Raw genomic sequence first — 16,276 nt, 5'->3', positions numbered from 1 at the left:
TGCTTGGAGGTGGCAGTAAGGAGACAGTCGTCTAGATAGGGAAACACTTGGAATCCTAGACTTCTCAAGTGAGCTGTCACTACTGCCAGACACTTGGTGAACACCCTGGGGGCTGTGGTGAGACCAAAGGGCAGTGCTCGGAACTAGAAATGACTGGTTCCCAGGCGGAAGCGTAAATGACTCCTGGACTCTTGACTTATCAGAATGTGATAGTAAGCGTCCTTGAGATCTATGGAGCACATCCAGACATCCTTCTCCAATAACGGGAGAATGGACTGAAGGGTGACCATTTGGAATTTGGATTTTTTTACAAAGCGATTCAATGATCTGAGGTCCAAAATGGGCCTTAAGTCCCCTGTCTTTTTTGGCACCAAAAATAGTCTTGAGTAAGTTCCTGATCCGATCTGGTCGGCGGGGACAGGCTGGATGACTCCTTTTCTTAGCAGCTTTGAAACCTCGACCGCTGCTTGATCCCGCTGACTGGGTGGCACATCCGGGATTTTCCTGATAGTAAGAGGGGGGATCTTGATGAAAGGGATGAGATAGCCTCCGGTTATGGTTCGGAGCACCCACTGATCCTTGGTGATAGATTCCCAAGCCTACGGGTGTTCTGCAAAACGACCCCCGACTGGCTCCGGAGATGTGCAGTCGGGCCACGTCTCAGGGACGGGGAGCGTAGGATGGACCACGAAAGGAATCGCGGTCTCCAGAGTTACGGGGGCCTCTGCCTCCTCTGGGGCAGCGTCTTCCTGAATCCCACCCCCTTGCCTCTAGAGGGGGGATCACTCAGTGGAGTAGGGAAAGACATTTGAGATTTCCTGAACCACACTTTCCCTCCTCTCTGGGGCTTGGGGTAAGGTCTAGAGGGAGCGGAAAAATGGGCCCCCACGGCAGTCAAGGTCTTGCCCTCCTGCTCGCACCGAGTCAGTGTGTCCTTCACCTTGGGTCCAAACAGGGAGGACCCATCAAAGGGGGTGTCGGTGAAGGAAGACTTAAAGGCCTCCGCAAAGGGACACAAGCGTAACCAGGAGTGTCTTCTAAGAGCCACGCCTGTTCCCGCTGCTCTACTCGCCCCTTCGGCCGCATATGAGATGAGCCTCATGGACGAGTTGACTATCAAAGATAGGGTAGTCATCTGGGCGGCAACAGTTTGGGCTAACTCCTCAGGAAGTTTACCCGTAAGAGACTCACCTAACTCTTTGAGGAGGTCCCTTTGGAGCCTGGTAAAATGGCAAAGATAATTCAGCGACCGCAGGGTAAAGGCCGCTGAAGAAAGGGTACGCTTCCTGTACCTATCCATGCTCCTGGAATCCTTATTAGGAGGGTGAATAGACGTTGAAGCCTTTGCCACGTCTTGCTGAGTGGCAGATGCCACCACCATCGCATCTACTGCAACTCCTTTAGTCAAAAATTCCTTTTGAGGAGGGGCTGAGAGGAACTTGTTAGGCCTGGCGGGCACTGGTTCCACAGTGTCAGGGTGTTCCCACACCCTTCGAGAAACTAAATCTAGTAATTCATTGAAAGGGGTGGAGACACCCAGGAAGCAGAGGGCTGGGCCCCAAAAGCCTTGAGGAAGACTGACTCCTCCGCGGAAGGGGTTTTGGACTGCCAATCGCGCCTCTGGCTCAGGACCTCGAGGATATCTGAGAATGAGACGTCATCCGAGGATGATTTTGGGGACCCCTCTGCATCATCGAGGTCAGTATCTGATGTGATAGACTCATCCTGGGAGTCAGTGTGCTTCCTCTTGCACAATTTTTTTCTTGGAGGTTCATCTGAAGCGGATTCAGAAGGACCTCCCGGAAGAAGGGAACTCCCCAAGGGGGTATCCTCAGGCCCTGGGCCCCCACTGTCGTGGGAATGAAGCACACCAGAAGCACCAGTTCCCAAGTCTAGGGACAGTGAGGTAGAGACTTGCTGAGCCGGCAAGGACATGGCCAGCGCACTCCTCATGGCCTCAAAAGCAGGACCTCCAGACTCTACGGAGGACACCGGCTGAGAGACCACGACGGTACCGGGAATCCCTGCGGCCAACGCTCCGAGGCGAAGACTAGGCACCAAAGCTACCAGTTCCAAAGTGTTCCCCTCGGCCCCGACCGAGGAAGTCCCGGTACCGAACCCTGACGCCGAGGACAGGGTAGGAATGATGGTCGGAACAGAGAAGCTCCAAGGGAGTCTCTGTTCCGACTGGACAACTCTGCTCCGCTCTACCATCACCGACTCCAACGGCTCCGAGGAGGTTGGAGGAGGAATTGGATGTGTCGAAGTGGGGACCGGCTCCGGAGCCGAGTGGGCTGGAGCCGAGACCATTTTTGCAAAAACCGGGGACTGGAAAAGCCTCTGGATAACTCTGTCCAAATCTGAGTCTGACAACCTGGAGGATTTAGAGGAAATAGATGGGGGCGAGACGACTTCTCTCGGCTCCGATAGACCAGGGGACTGGCTCCGAAACGGCTCCAACACCATCGGCACCGGATCTGGAACCGTATGAATAAGCATCGGCGCCGAAGGGGACTTCGGGGGGGGGGGGAGTCTGAGCTGCACACCTCCAACAGCTCCGAGACCAAAGGAGCCGAAGCAGGTGATTCGCCTCTCGATCCCCCAACCTACGACTCCGACACCATTGGAGCTGAGGAAAGAGGTATCGAGGCAGACCCTTCCACCCAAGGCTCCGCAGCCATTGGAGCCGAGGAAGAAGAGGTCGACCTATGCTTCTTGGAAGTCGGTTCCAACGGACTGGTCGGAGCCGACGACCTTTTCTTTTTAGAAGCTGGAGAGGAAGGAGAAGCCAAAACTTCCTCAAAGGAGGGCTTAATAAGGCCCTTAAGGATCAATTTATTTTTACGTTCTTGAAGGACCCTAGAGGAAAAAGCATGACAAACACTACATGTTTCCTGCAAATGTTTCGGTCCTAAACAGTATACGCAAACAGCATGGCTATCTGTAAGAGACATTTTGTAGGTGCACTTGGTGCACTTTTTAAAACCAGACTTCTGCTCTTTTGACATCCTATCACACAACTGTTTTTCACCACGAAAAGTAACCTTAAAGTAGGGCACGAGCCCTTGACTCAAAAACGGGACTGGCCCGAGATACAGAACACAAAACGGGCAGAAGCCCTCTAACTAAAACGGGCTTAGCCCGATAAAAAAGGACGTACAGTAGGGCGAAAAGTAAACCTTAAAGTAGACAAAATCAACACAATGACTCACAAATAAGGGCAAGGGCCCTCTAACTTAAACGGGCCTTGCCCAGTAAGTAGAAAAAAATACCAATCACACTGAAACAGGTTCACATACACACGTAAAGCTGTTAAAACAGCTGTTTGTTAAATTAGTGAAGAAATCCCTAGGTCAAAAGACCAAAAAGTAACAAAAAAAACACTTGGCTCCAGCCAAGTCGAGACCACGTCTAGCTTGAAAAGCGGCAAACGAGATCTGGGGAAGCAGGCATGGTGCATTCTGGGATAAGGGGTAGCCAAGCCAATTAGAGACTTCGTTCTACTATATAGTGGCCGAGTCGGAGCCGATGGATCGGCTCCGAACCCATCAGTTATGAATGTAGGCGAGATAGGATCCCATTACATCAGAGGATTCACTAAGCCCCTCCCATCAGGGGAAACCAAACCCCTGTCACAGGAAATCAGTTGTTCAGTCATTTAGTCCCAGCTGTAGGAAGTGCGCAGTTGAATTTCCTCAGCAGCTAGCATTGGTGTATTATAGCTTCCAGACTCAGAAAAAATCCTTTGGGAACTTTCTTCCTTATCATTGTTATATACTTTTGATTTCCTGCTGTTTTATTTAAAAATAAGACGCTACATTCTCTAGAGATAATTTTATGTCTACAGATTTAACAGGGACTCTGATGCAGGCTATGCTTTGAGTCCATCCAGTCTGATTTCTTCGGAAGGTGAACAAGTTCAAAAGAACAAGCAGGTGTTCACACAGATGCTAGGTAGGTTTATTGATGTATTTGACTGGAAGCACTCTGGAGCCCTGCCAGAGATGGGTAACATTTATGTTCTTATTGAGAATGAGATTCCAAATGTTTTGGATGTTCATCACCTGTTAAAGGCCTTAGAATATGTCTATAAAACTGCATGTAAAACCGCTTTGTCTAGTGAACAAGTTCCTAAAAAGACTGTGAAGAGGTATAAGGTGTACCCTGATCTTAGAGTTCTCTTTGCTGCTTTGTCAGCTGATCCAGCTGTGATTTCTAACTCTCAACTCTAACTAGAGATCATTAGCTCCTTCTAACCCTACACCTCTGGGTAAAATAATCAAGGGGTTAGAATCTCTAAGGGGAAGTCTTTAGAATTCTAAATTGTCTGGGCTTTATATGGAAGTTTATTTTGCGATGTCCTTACAATTTAGATGACTTTGCTGCATCTTTACCTGCTGAGCAGAAGTGTTTTATAAATGGATTTGTTTCTAGTGCGACTCAAGTTTCAAAACATGCTTTTAGAAGTGTCTTGGAAAGTATGGACACAATTTTAGAAATGCAACCACTTCTGTTGTGTTGAGAAGGTATGCATGATTACATAACAGGAATTTTTATGAGGATTTAAAAATGAGATTTTGATATGTCCTTTAAGTTCTGAATTGGTGTTTGGTCCTACTGCTACCTGGATTCTCAAACAATGGGATGATGAAGGTAAATTGATCCATGGAGTATCTTGAATGTGTGAAATTCCCAGGTTGTCCTTTAACAAGGCATTCATCTTCAAAGGGCAGAACAAACAAAATGATCAGCGTAACAGGAGCCTGGGTACCAAGAGGAAATGACAGGAGGATAATGCTTCCAAACCAATTAAAGGGGATTCTTTTTCTCAAAAAGGATCAATACTCTGCTAATGACTGTGCTGATACTGTGGCATCCCATCCTTTCCTCCTGTTCCTCCTACTGGTTCCTCTTCTCCCAACATTCGCTCAACCTAGACCTGTGGCCCCAAACAGTCTTAGACAAATGGGTGCTGAGAATAATTAAGAGAGAATATTCTTGACAGTGGACAGAAAATCCTCCTCCTTTCAGAAGACTCTCCCTGTACTTGCTACCCCACATCTTTCACATGTTGCAAGCAGGGGTTACAGATTCAGTTCCTGCGCCATGAAAACGAAAAGGATTTTACTCTAGAATCTTTTGGGTACTCAAACAGGAGCTACCATGGAAACCAGTGATATGAAGTTGTTAAATCTTGCCGTTTATTCTCACTGATGGGTTCGGAGCCGATAGCAAAGCTCAAGGTTTGCCAGTAGCTCGAGAACAAGCCCCTTATCCCACAATGCACTGCTGGAATTACCTCAGATCTAGTTTGCCGCGGCAAGAGAGATCTCGGTGATCCAGCTAGCTCAGACCTTTTGTGGGAAAATAACAGCAAGTTTTATTAAAAAAAAACTTTCTTTTTTGTTTCTAAGATAGTTGCGTGTTAGTATTAGATAATTAAATAATTAGATAGTAGAATCTATAGTTTTAGATAGATAGTGCCCTGTTGGCTTAGTTGGTTTGTGTGGGCCTTTAGCCCTATTTACACTTATTAGTCTTTTCTAATAGTCAGGGTTTTTCTCTGTGGGCCTCTTCAGCCCTATATATGTAATCTATAATTATTTGTTATAGATAGTGCCCGGATTGTGGGTCTTTACAAGTTAAGTAAGGACGTTACTGTCTTACATTTTGCAGTTTACTGTTTTGTTTTAATTAACTATGTTGGATGAAAAGGAGAAATCCCATCCTAAATCGGGATTCAAAAAATGCCCAGATTGTGGGCAGAAAATGTCCATCACTGATGGACACATTCAATGTGTCTACTGTCTGGGGGCTAAACACCTCCAAGACATTTGCAGCATTTGCCATTCCTTTTCTTCAAGAGTCCTCTTGGAGAGAAGGAGGAAGCTTATAGACGGGATTATTACAGCATTCCTTTTCTGAGGTGTTGAGTAGCCATGTGGGTACTAGCACATCCTCCAAATCCACAAAATCTACAGATCCTAAAATGACAAAAAAGGTGAAAACCAGTGGGAGGGTCATCGGTTCCACAGACCTCGGAACCGAGTGTACCTTTGATTCGGAGCCAGCTCTCAGTATTGGAGCCGGTCTCTGAAGTTCCCTCTTCTCTGCTCCAGACAGCACCTTTTGTGCATTCTGCTAAGTCCTCAGTCAGCTTTTCAGATTTGGACATGGATCGGCTAATGCAGAAGCTTTTACAGGCACCAGGACTTGCCATATTGTTGTCGGCCCCGACCAGCTTGTCGGTGCCGAAGACCATGGAACTGGATTTGTCTACTCTTCCTCCGAGCCGTACTGGACTCTCGGAGCCGAAGGATACTGAACCGATGATTGTCGAACCCTTGGAACGGCTACCCACACTGGTATTATCGGCTCCATCTACTCTGATGTCCTCGGCACCGACCGAGGACTCTAGGAGCCGACGCTCTCCCATCGGGTCTGAGGAGATAGTCAAACCAATTTGTCGGTGCCGACTCTTCCTCTCGGGGCTTCAGCTCAGATGAGCTAGGCTCCTACCTCTGGCTCAGAGCACAGGGTTTCAGTGCGGGAGGATTGGACGGTACTCTCGGGTCCATCCATTCCTTCTCGTCGGAGCCATGGTGCCTTCGATGCCATGAGAGTTTTGCCTCCAAAGACAATGTCAGCATCGGTTTAGCCTTCCCTCTCCCCTTAAGCTCCTGTGTCGTCTACCAGTCCCCCCAAGCGTAGAGACCACGAGCCTCAAGTACACCACAGGGCATCCCCTGCTCTTCTGAGACCTCCGCAGATCCCCCCACTGAGGAGGTGCCCAGGAAGAGACTGTGCAAGAGGAGGCACTTAGACTCCCCACAGGAGTCTTTGACATCTGACATGGACTTGGATGAGTCAGAAGTGTCCCCTCGATCCCCCTCTGATGACATCTCCTTTGCAGAGATACTAGAGATTCTTAGTCAGAGGGGCGATTAGCAGTCCAAGACCCCTACTGAGGACGAGTCCATGCTCTTGAAGGCTTTTGGGTCTCAACCTTGCACTTCTTGGGTGTCTCCGCCTTACGACGAGCTCATGGAACTGATCTCTCGTAAGGTGTGGGAGTCACCGGAGGCCATGGAACCTGTTTCTCGTAAGCCCAATAAATTCATATCTGCCCCAGTGGACAAGCCATTTTTGACAAAGGGGGGTGCCTGTTGATGCCATGGTGGTAGCTGCAGCCACCAAAAAGGAAGTGTCTGAGGCATCCACATCTATCCATCATCCTAACAGATATTCTAGGGTCATGGATAGATATGGAAAACGCATGTTTAGTTCAGTGACTTTTTCTCTGCGATCACTGAACTACTTAACCCACTTTACAAGACTACAAAGAGATCTCCTGAAAGAGCTAGGAGATACTGTCCAGGGTACGGTAGCTGCAGGGGTGGCCGACAAATTAAAAGCCCAGCTCACTACCCTAAACTCAGTGGTAAACCCGTCCATGTGTCTCGTATCCTATGCAGCTGATGGTTCGAGTAGAGCCGCTAGTTCAGGCATTGCTGTTCGAAGACAAGCCTGGATGCATCTCTGTTCCTTTGCGGAACCCTTTAAGTCTTCCTTTATTAACACCCCATTTGATGGCTCATCACTGTTTGGGCCCAAATAAAAGAAACTTTAACCAGGTGTAAGCAGGAAGGCAAGACCTTATCTGCCGTTGGAGTCCGTTTTTCTACCCCTACTCGGCCCTACCCCAAGGGCCCTAGGGGAGGGAAAAGTGGTTCCAAAAAGCACAGGGAGCCTTTCAGGACACACTTGGAGAAACCCACTCTAGAGGCAGAGGAGTGGGTTATAACGGAAGACGCCGACCCCGCGGCAGAGGGGGGGGTCCACAGCAACAGGATGACTGGGGTCAGTTCTCCGGTTAACCCTACCAGTGCCCCCTGAAAGGGGGCCCGACTGTTCGGCTCTGGAGGCAGTCGGGAGTCGCTTGTCTTTGTACCCAGAAGCCTGGCTAAACATAACAACAGATACATGGGTACAAAGCATCATTTCCAGAGGATATTTCATACCGATGTCCTTCAAGGATGCATCTGCAGTCATCACATATGGGTTGTCCTGCCTCAGGCAGCCCTACGGTCGGCCGGATTCCAAAGTCTGGGTCCAGTGTCGGCTGATGTCGCACTTTCCCCGACGTCAGAGCGCCTGGGGTATAAAAGCATCAGCCGACGCCATCTTCCTCAGTCTTTCTTGCCGCGTGGTGCCCGAAGCAGAAGCAGTTCGCAAGTGCCAGTCGGCCAGCTCCTGTAATTCAGCTACCGAAGACTTCAAAAAGCTAAGTACCCCGTTGGGGACTCTTTCTTGCCTCAGCCGATGTCAGATAAAGTTAATAATTGTTTAACTTGTGGGAAACAAATACTTCATAAGGATTTCCACTCTTACTGCCTCCCCTGCCTAGGCCCAGACCACGACGTCTCGGCCTGTTCAGCCTGTGCTTCCTTCAACCGATGCACTCTTAGACGTCGGGCGGAGTTTGCAGAGGAATTTTTTGGGGCTAGTTTTTCGTATAAGATGCTGTCGGAGACTCCGACTTCTCATTTAGTTAAGAAACGGAAGGACAAGGACCGACACAAGCGGGCTGCGGTTTCAGCTGAAACCACGGCCAGGCCTACCGCGAGTGTCTCGGTCTCGGCTGAAACAGAGTCCTTGGTACTTCCAATTACCGAAACCACTCAACCGACTACCTCAGTCCCGGAGGCCCCGGCTGAGTCTGTTATTGAATTTCCAACAGAAACTGGTGTCCTGGAACCTTCCGACACCATTCCTTTAGACAAATCTACATCAGCACGTGGTGCAGCCAGGCCTCCTGCATCCATGTCCATTAAGGCATTCTCCAGGGCTAAAGCTGCTAAACTTTCAAAAGCTTTGCCTCCCAAGGTTATTCCTCAGGGACCCTCTACTGGTTCACAGATTCTAAGCTTAGCAGAGGATCTTATCTCCTTAATTAGGGGCTCTCAACCTCATCCGGACAGGGGCTCTCAACCTCCTCCAGACAAAAGGCCCAGGGTTGAGCCCTCTGATCCCCACTCCTCAGATGAGGCCTCTGATGGCTCTACTCTCTCGGACCACCAGGAGGAGGCTTTTTCGGCCTACGAGGATTCTGATGCAGAGGAATCTGTTCCCTCGGCTTCCCCTCCTGAAGAGTTTTCCTTTGGGGAGACACTACACACCATGAGAGAGCATTTCCAATGGCAGGGCCAGGAATTCTCTGATTCCAGGAAAAGATTAAGGACCTTTTTACATTTGCCTCAGCATAGACCTTTAGCTATTCCTCCTGTTTTGAATGTCATTGATGATGTGTACTCTGACTCTAGCACAACCCCTGATTCTCTCCCTCCGGCTCCTGCCAAACCCGATAGGTACTACAGGGTCCCGGACTCGCATCTTTACCTTTACAAGGCCCACTCTGCTGATCCAGAAACTATTTCCCAGGGCCCTAAAGGGGTTGCAGCTGCCACTGCTAAAATCCTCTCCCCTCTGAAAGGGAGTCCAGAGCGTTAGAGAGATGGGGTAAAAAAGTGTATACTTCTGCTACTCTTACTATGAGGGCATTAAATTGTCAATTTCATATGATACAGTACCAAGAGTATTTGTTAGATGAATTGCATAAAAAACTGTCTTCACCTGACCCCTAGACCGCAAGTCACTTCAGGATCTGGTACATAACTCACAACAGGTTAGCAACCATTTCTTGCAATGTGGTTATGATGCATTGGAAGCTTCATGTAGGTCAGCTATGACTGGCAGTCATACGTAGGCATGCTTGGCTGAAGGAACAATCTCTGCCAGACCATGTTAAAGCAAAGCTGCTGGATGCTCCACTGGAAAAGCAAAAGTTATTTGGCTCCACGGCTCAGGAGGTCCTAAAGAAATTTGAAGAAAAGTCAAAATCAGTACAAACAGTCAAAGATTTTCTCCAAGTACAACCACCAAGATTCAGCAGGAATTGGCCTTCCAAGAATTGGTCCTTTCCAGACACAGGTTTCAGAGAGGCAAGAACAGGCGTGCCAGAGGTAGAGGGCAAGCTAGAGGCTTCTACAGAGGACATCAATGGCAGGCTCCCAACCAGAGAGGTAATGCAGGACCTTCAACTGCTGCACATGGACAGGCTGAATGACTTTACTATGACACCGCCAACCAGAGCTCAATTGGAAGCACCTTTGGGCGGAAAGCTTTCTTTATTTTCAGAAAATTGGCACAGTATTACAAGGGACAAATGGACACTACAAATAATAGACAAAGGATGCAGGTTTCATTTCCACACATTACCAAAAAGAAAGGGCATGCCAGACCTGCCACCGAATCAAAGAGCAGAGGCTTTGAAACAAATTTCCAGCTTAATGCAAATGAAAGCTATAGAAAAGGTTCCTCTCTCAGAACAAGGCCAAGGATTTTATTCCAGACTATTCCTTGTTCCAAGAAAAGAAAAATAATGGAGGCCTATTCTCGACTTGTCCGCACTGAATACTTATCTCATTGTGCCAAAGTTCAAAATGCTGACTCTACAGCAGCTCCTTCCCATGCTGGGCAAGGGGTCTTGGCTGGTAACTCTAGACCTCAAGGAGGCATACCTGCATGTCCCTATCAGACAAAGTTGCAGAAGACACCTCAGATTTCTTGCAGGGTCAGAGCATTATCAATTCTCAGCATTGCCCTTTGGCTTATCTACTGCACCCAGAGTATTCACGAAATGCCTGGCATCAGTAATTGCACACTGCAGACTTCAGGGGATTCAAATATACCCATATCTGGACGACTGCCTTATACAAGCGGACAGCCAACAAACTTTGGTAAAACACTTGAATTATGCCATCCACCTACTTCAGGCCTTGGGATATATAGTCAGCTTTCACAAATCAAGACTTGTTCCATCGCAAAGAATAACCTTTCTGGGTGCAAATCTAGATACAACCACCCAAATGGCCTTCCTCACAGAAGAAAAACAAAGTCAACTACCAGATTACTTCAAAAATCTGACAAGACAAACCCAGCTGACTGCAAGGAAAATCCTGCAGGCCCTGGGTTACATGGCTTCTTGCATCCTTCTGATTCCACAAAGCAAGACTACATATGAGGAAACTACAGTGGTACCTAAGGAGTTTATGGACTCAGCACAGTCCCAGCCTGGAAACTTTGATAACACTCATTCCATGCCTTCAAAAGGAATTTCTGTGGTGGGCTCAAGCAAGCCAGTCAAACAGGGGTCTGCCTTTCAGCAAACCAATAGCCAGCCAAACCATTACAACAGATGCTTCAGACCACGGATGGGGAGTGCACATGGAGGGCAGATGCATTCAAGGTCTATGGTCACAAAAAGAGCTACGCATGCACATAAACCAAAAGGAAATGCTGGCAGTGATACATGCAGTTGAAGCCTTCAAACCCTTTCTGCATCATGGCCATCTGCTAATAAGGACAGACAACACCACGGTTATGTGGTACATAAACAAGCAAGGAGGCACCCATTCCTATCCTCTTTGCAGGCTGGCAATGAATCTATGGGAACTTTCCTTGAAACTCAATATACAGCTACAATCCCAGTTTGTGCCAGGGAAAGACAATATACTGGCGGACAGCTTAAGCAGAAATATCATGGATGCACACGAATGGATGCTGCGCCCAGACATCTTTCTACAGATAACACAATCATGGGGGAGGCCGGACTTGGATCTTTTTGCCTTCCCCCACAATCATCAACTGAAGAAATTCTGCTCTAGGACATACCACCCACAAGCATGCAAAGTGGACGCCCTCTCTTTCAGCTGGAGATCTCTAACAGTGTATGCATTTCCACCTCTCCCATTAATGACCAAGGTTTTACTGAAGATCAGGACAGAGCAGCCAAAAATGATTCTGATATCTCCGGACTGGCCAAGACAGCACTGGTACCCACTGTTAAAGAGCATGTCACGTACGAAACCATGGCCTCTTCCTCTATGGCCACTTCTACTGACACAGCACAATTACAAAACTCTGCATTCCAACCTGAAAACCTTGCAACTAACAGCCTGGAAAATACCTTGACTCCTCAGGACAAGCTATCCCAGAGAGTGAAAGATATTATTATGGAAGCTCGCCGGCCTTCCACTAGAAAGGCATATTCAGCAAAATGGAAAAGATTTCACATTTGGAACACCACAAAGGGCCTGGATGCGACAGTGATGAACATGGCACATATCCTGAAATACTTGGCAGAAATGTTCCACAATGGTCTGTCTTACTCTTCCATTAAAAGTCATGCTTCAGCAATTTCAGCAGAGTACAATACTGATCCGCCTGTCTTCTCTCATCCTCTCCTAAGACAGTTTCTAAGAGGAATCAAAAACATCAATCCTCCAAGGAAACCACCTCTACCTACTTGGGACCTTAGCTTCGTGTTGGAAAAACTAACACTGCCTCCCTTTGAACCAGCAGCATCTGCAGAACTACAGTTCCTGTCTTGGAAGACTGCTTTCCTTCTGGCCATAACCTCAGCAAGAAGAGTATCTGAGTTACAGGCCCTTATGGCAGTACGGCCATTTCTTATTTTTCATCAGGACAGAGTTTCACTAAGAACCAATCCTACATTTAAGCCAAAGGTGGTATCCAGGGTTTCATTAAATCAAGCTATTCACTTGCCTACCTTCTTTCCAAATCCACAAAACAAAGGGGAGAAACTTCTGCACACTCTAGACATACACAGACAGTTGCGCTACTACTTGGACAGAACTAAAGGTTACAGAAAAACTGACCAGCTGTTGGTAGCATATGCTGCTGGTACACAAGAAAAAGCAATTTCCAAACAGACAATTTCAAAATGGATAGGGAATTGCATTCGTTTTTGTTACTCCTTTCATGGAAAAACTGTGCCAGCTAACATTAGACCTCATTCCACGAGAGCCACAGCCACCTCCACAGCCTTCTTAAGAGGGGTGGCTACCAAGGACATTTTAGAAGCTGCTACATGGAGCTCCGTGCATACATTGCCAAGCATTACAATTTACCTTTATATTCCAGATCCAGAGCAGGCTTTGCTACGGCAGTCCTGCAGGGCATTTTAGCTACACCATCCTTTACATAGTTCCTCCACCCTCAGATTGGCTATGGTATTCTACCCATATGTGATGACTGCAGATGCATCCTTGAAGGACATAGTACAGTTTTGTACCTACCATAAATGTAGATGTCCGATAGGTATGCATCTGCAGTCAGGTTTATTCCCCCTCCTTCCCCTCTGTGGTATTTCTTGGGTACTTACCCCTCTAATAGCTAGCTGGGGTGATCTATTATGGTGTATTTGTTTTTATATTATTGTGCATGTTTGGATTTTTAAATGCATCTCTCCAAATTTAGCCTTCCTTAGAGGGCACCTGGCATCGGGGGCAAGAAAAACTGAGGAAGATGGCGTCGGCTGATGCTTTTATACCCCAGGCGCTCTGACGTCGGGGAAAGTGCAACATCAGCCGACGCCGGACCCAGACTTTGGAATCCGGCCGACCGAAGGGCTGCCTGAGGCAGGACAACCCATATGTGATGACTGCAGATGCATACCTATTGGACATCTACATTTATGGTAGGTACAAAACTGTACTTTCTCTTCCCCTCCCATTCCTGTAAAGAGAATCCCAGATGTTCCACCCAATCTCATGGAACAAACAATCGTAGAGGTCCACAGATTGCTAGAAAAAAAGAGTCATCCAGCCAGTCCCAGCAGACCAAGTTGGATTAGGAACTTACTCAAGATTCTTTTCGGTACCAAAGAAAACAGGGGACTAGAGACCTATCTTGGACCTCAGCAGACTCAACCAGTTCGTAAAGAAAGAGAAGTTCCAAATGGTCACGCTTCAGTCCATTCTTCCCTTCCTAGGGTAAGGCGATGAGATGTGCTCCATAGATCTCAAGGACGTGTTCTATCACATAAAGATGAACAGATTCTCCAGAGATCATCTGCGTTTCCGGCTGGGAGCCGATCATTACCAGTTTCGAGCCCTGCCCTTTGGTCTCACTATAGCCCCCAGAGTGTTCACCAAATGCATGGCAGTGGTCATGGCTCACTTGAGACGTCTAGGATTCCAGGTGTTTCCATACCTAGACAATTGGCTCCTCACCGCTACCACCAGGCATCAATTGACTCAGGCAACACAGTACACTCTGACACTCTGCTATCAATTAGGCATTACAATCAACTTCAAAAAGTCTGCCTTATCGCCATCACAGCATATCGTTTTTAAAGGAGCAGACTTAGCTACCTCAACTACCAGTCTACGTCTTCCTATCGAAAGAGTCAGCTCACTGGTGTCAAAGAACAAAGCTACAGCAGCAGAGGTATTGAAGGTACTAGGTTTGATGGTGGCAGCAATCCTGGCCATACCACTCGCAAGGCTGCATATGCAAATTCTTCGATGGCTCCTCTTTGCTCAGTAGTCATACTAGAAACTACCAATGCACCACATGAGTCTCATCCCGGATTCTTGCAAGAGAGACCTTCGGTGGTGGTGGTTGACGTCTCTTTATGTCACAATCGGAAGACCCTTTGTCCCCCGCCCCAGTAGCCACTGTGACCCATGGACGCTTTCCTGATTGGGGGGGGGGCATTTTCAGGGAAAGACTGCCCAAGGCACATGGACAGATCAAGAATCACATCTGCTCATCAGTGTTCTAGAGTTGAGAGCGGTACTTCTGGCGTTACAGTACGTTCAGGACTCTCTCCCTCTAGGAACTATTGCTTTTCAGACGGACAACATGTCAGTAGTCTGGTACTTGAACAAGCAAGGCGGAACCAAGTCTTACCCCCTTTGTCGAGAAGCCCTCAGGGTCTGACAATGGGCTGTGTTGTCCCAGCATTTTTTTTTTACATAGGTTACATAGATTAGTACTAAGCTAACTGCCCCTGTGAGACATTTTAAGCCTAGCCAATTATCCCTTGTGAGACTCAAACTCTGCACCTTGTGTTTGTAAGGCAAACACCTTAACCATTAGGCCACCCGCCCATCCAAAATCAGATGCAATGATGGGATTCGAACCCACGCCTCCAGAGAGACTGGAGCCTAAATCCAGCGCCTTAGACCACTCGGCCACACTACCACAGGAGCATAGGGAATTTTGATAGGAGGTCTCATCTGAAGAACGAATGTTATGGGCCATAAATTATCTAAGACTTTTCTGTTAGTAGTGCACATCCCGGGGAAATCCAACGTGATAGCGGACAAGCTAAGCAGGGCGACATTGCTCCCTCACGAGTGGTCTCTCAAACAACAGGTTGCGGAGTTGATTTTCTGCAAATGGGGCCAGCCTTGCTGCGACCTCTTTGCCAGCCACATCTATTCAAAATGCAGAAGCTACTTTACCCTAATACCACCTCCCGGTCATCCCCCGAGAGATGCACTTTTACACGATTGGCCCCCGGGTCTCCTTTATGCATTTCCACCCTTCCCATTGATACCCAGATTTTTACAGAAAGCAAAATTGCTGGGAAGGATTGTTATTCTCATAGCCCTCTACTGGTCTCGGAAGATTTGGTTCCCGTTTCTCCACCATCATCTGTTGGAAGATCCATGGATCCTGGACCCAGTTCCGGACCTTCTGCCACACCCGTCAGGGGACCTCCATCCTTCACTGCAGTCCCTGAAACTGACTGCTTGGCTAATCCACTTCCCCTAATTGCCAGGCTTTATTCAATTTCAGAAGATACAAGACAAATTCTCTTGTCTTCTCACAAACCATCTACCAGGAAATTATATGGCAGTAAATGGAAAAGGGGTACTTACGTATTATCGCAACCAGATTTTTGTGATAATACGGCTTGCTTCCCGGTGTGTGACTGTAACCATAAAAGTATGCAGAATCACACAGGGAATGTTATCTTAAAAAAAAAAAAAAACATTTTGTTGAGGTAGGAATAGTGTACTACTTGGAAAAATGACCGCTTGTTTGAACCTATGCCGTTTCCCAACATCATGTCAGTCATAGTACGTTTCCAAGTCCTGTTATGTGTGCACACAACACAGCAGTAGTATGTGAAATAGAGTAATTACTCTGAATCACAATCACAGCACCTCACTGAATGTAAACAGTTGTGAACAAAGTACTGTTTCTTTCTGGCTTGGCCAAAACTCGATCCCGAAAAGACATAAAGTGACAGCAAAGACAAGTTCTCCTTTCAAGCGATGATATTTTGTGGCCGGATGCAAAGAGCAGCATCTGCAGCATATTCCCTTCCCCAGAACTAGCAGCCCAAAAGGGGTAAAAAGCAACTGACAGTTCACACACCAGGGGAAAAATATGTAAC

The 16,276-nt window shown here is 47.5% G+C and overlaps 1 protein-coding gene and 1 non-coding gene across 2 annotated transcripts in view; one reads left to right on the top strand and one right to left on the bottom strand.

Annotated features, from left to right (window-relative positions):
• TMTC3 (transmembrane O-mannosyltransferase targeting cadherins 3) overlaps positions 1-16,276 on the top strand; it is a gene marked incomplete in the record, with an annotated part of 998,858 nt that overhangs the window by 467,947 nt on the left and 514,635 nt on the right.
• On the bottom strand, positions 14,989-15,072 carry TRNAL-UAG. The gene has a single exon. It is a non-coding gene; the product is annotated as a tRNA-Leu (tRNA).

The sequence above is a fragment of the Protopterus annectens genome, chromosome 11.part0 (assembly GCF_019279795.1).
Source record: "Protopterus annectens isolate FY-2018-M chromosome 11.part0, PAN1.0, whole genome shotgun sequence".
Lineage (NCBI taxonomy): Eukaryota > Metazoa > Chordata > Ceratodontiformes > Protopteridae > Protopterus > Protopterus annectens.
Note: the sequence above shows the minus strand (reverse complement) of the source record. Positions and strands in the feature narration are given on the sequence as shown.